The sequence below is a fragment of the Glossina fuscipes genome, unplaced genomic scaffold, assembly GCF_014805625.2.
Source record: "Glossina fuscipes isolate IAEA_lab_2018 unplaced genomic scaffold, Yale_Gfus_2 1, whole genome shotgun sequence".
NCBI lineage: Eukaryota > Metazoa > Arthropoda > Insecta > Diptera > Glossinidae > Glossina > Glossina fuscipes.
The window spans coordinates 15,113,444-15,116,330 of NW_023998415.1; positions in this window are offsets into that span (position 1 = coordinate 15,113,444).

Below are 2,887 nucleotides of genomic sequence, written 5' to 3' on the forward strand. Positions count from 1 at the left end.
GCGCGTGTATATGTCTGTAGAATCCCTATTCTCTTCGGCAACTCAAATACATGATAAGTAAATTCGAATATAGAAAGGCCAGCTTCTTTGTGTAAATTATAAAATAATCGAATCTTTCTTCTTCGATTCTCTAGAATTTATTGGTTTTTTGCGGGCTTTACATGCAGGTTTTAATAAAATATCTAATCTAATGGCAATAAAAATAATAATATCTTTAGCGATTCAGTAAATAATCGTTTCTGTGCTGAACAATGGTAACCGAAAACGAGGGCATACTTCAAGTTAAAGTACAAGCCAAGAACAAAATGTAATACAATAAACCAACTTGTGCAACACATGCTTATATAGCGCATACATAGCGACACATTTCGTCTGTTTATGTAATTGTATATATAAAGTTTAAATATCTTTCAACGACCTTATTTTTGTTGTTTGTCTTTCACTTGTGCTTTTACATGGTTGAATATTTGCAAAACAAAATAACTAACACATAGACACACAACGCTATTAATACGTATACAGTGAAATGCCATGCTATGATCGCTCTAGATACGCTAACAAATTGTATTCAAATGCTTTTTACTCGGGATTAGGATTAAATTCATATTGTTTAACTTTTAGTATGACAGTGTAGTGTACAAAAAAAATTGATTTTCATCGAAAGATTCGCTATAGAGACATTTCATTGTACGCTTAGAATGTGATATAAAATTATTCTTAGGTGGTAGCCTAGCCGAAGAATGGTGCGCACCATTAGTTTTTATTTGGTCAACCCAGTACCAACAACAATTACAACAACAATAACGACAACGGCCGTAATAATAATAATAATAATAATAATAATAATAGCAACAATACTAACAACAACAACAACAACGATAATAACCACAAAGAGGATACAAAGATTTCAATATTTGTTAAAATTTTTGGTAAAATGTAAATGTATAGAGCACGCACACACTCATACACACATAATAACCAACATACGTACCTCTAAATGGGTTTATATTGCTTGATTTTTACTTACATTTACTATTATATGCATATACATACGCTAGTATATCTTTGTATCCTTAAAACGCTTTTTACCATTTTACAGTATACTTAAAATTCAACCACATATACTTGCACATAAAAATATACAAAAATATATCTATATATATATATATATATGTATAGGTATATATATATACAGATTCGCCGCACGAAAGCAAGAAATAATAAATACCAACACATTTATAGTTATATGAAATTGTTTGTTTGGTATTTTTTTATTTTTTTTTTTTTTTTTTTTTAGCCCAACACTCCCTAATACACATTTCTATGCATCCATACCTACGTACATATATGAACGCATAGATAGATTTACAAACATATATATGCGGACGTATAAACATGTACAATCTTTATTATATTCCTCATGGAATATAAAACCATTACCAATAAGTTTGACGCCTTTGCTTATCTTTCTGCCTTTCGTGCTGCCAAAAGAAGCTGACTAACTGCCTAGTTGGCTTACTGTCTAACTGACTGGTTGCCTGGCTAGTTGGCTGGCTGGCTGGCTGGCTGCCTGCCTGACTGGCTGTTTAGCTAGTTCGTGCGCTTCAGTTACATATTCACACCATCAACTATGCATATTTGCTTACCATGACAGATTTTTCCTTGGCTTAGCTTAGCTTACGATGGTTGTATAAATTGATATGTATTAGTATTTGTGCGTTTGTATACATTGTGTGGTATCCTTTTTTTTCCGAATTTATACAAAAAACCTCACACATATACATAATTTAGTATGAGAATATTTGTGTATTTCTTTTCTTTGGTTTATTATCAGAGATGTTGCTCGCAAATGGGAGAAATGAAAAATAATGGCGAAAGAGATTTCTTTCTTTTTGAATCAAATTTGCAAAAAAATTCAAAATATATTTAAAAATTTGACTCCACTTTGAACTAAAAAAAAAAACTCTCGAAAACCCCTAGTAAACGTTTACCTCATTCTATTCAATAGTTGCACATCTTTTTAAGCAAAACTTTGTTCAAAAACTCCTTACAGTATATCTATCGTGTTCAAAAACAATATCCGAACACGCTTGACTTCTTTGCTTATGAAGCATCCCTTTCAAAATCACGATAGTAACGACATGTGGGAGTTTAAAGGGTTTTAGGTTAGGTTTTCTTATATCCTTTTCTTTTCTTTTTTTTTTTTTTTTTTTTTAAATTTCCATAATTATTATGATCCATTAAACAGAATGCTTCAAATTAAAATAAAAAGATCATAGAATCATAGCAAGCTTTAATCAAATCACCAATTGATTCCTTACCACTATTTTAAATATACTAAGTTAAGCTTAAAAGGAACTTCAAATGTCACTTAATTATACTCATTACTGGTTTCGTTTCGAAGATAAACTGAATTCCGACAAAGCATTTACCTTTAAGTCGATTTTAAGTGGCTTCAACTTGGCATGTGCATGTCTTTAGTTCTATATATCCCAAATAAGATTTAAAACTTACTTAAACTAAGAAAAACTTCAAGTTCAAAAACTCCTAAGCCAACTGAACTGAACGACCAAAAGAACCTCAAAGATTATCGAAGGAGTAACGACAACGTACGCAATTAGCAAACAGAATTTTTTTTTGTTGTTTTCAATGCAAGACAGTGTGGAAAATATAACCTTAAAAATATTATCTATCGCTAGCTAATAAATTTTCTCATCTTTTCGTTAGAGTATAAATCTCACGTCGAAAGAACGACTCCCGGTTTATGTAAGCCTCCGTTTTGCCGAAGCGCTACTGAAATATGTAATAATAATTCAAAGGTTGAAATGGCTGCTAATCGAAAGAAGGAATGGGGAGCGATAACACATTCCCACTTGATGCGGCCGAC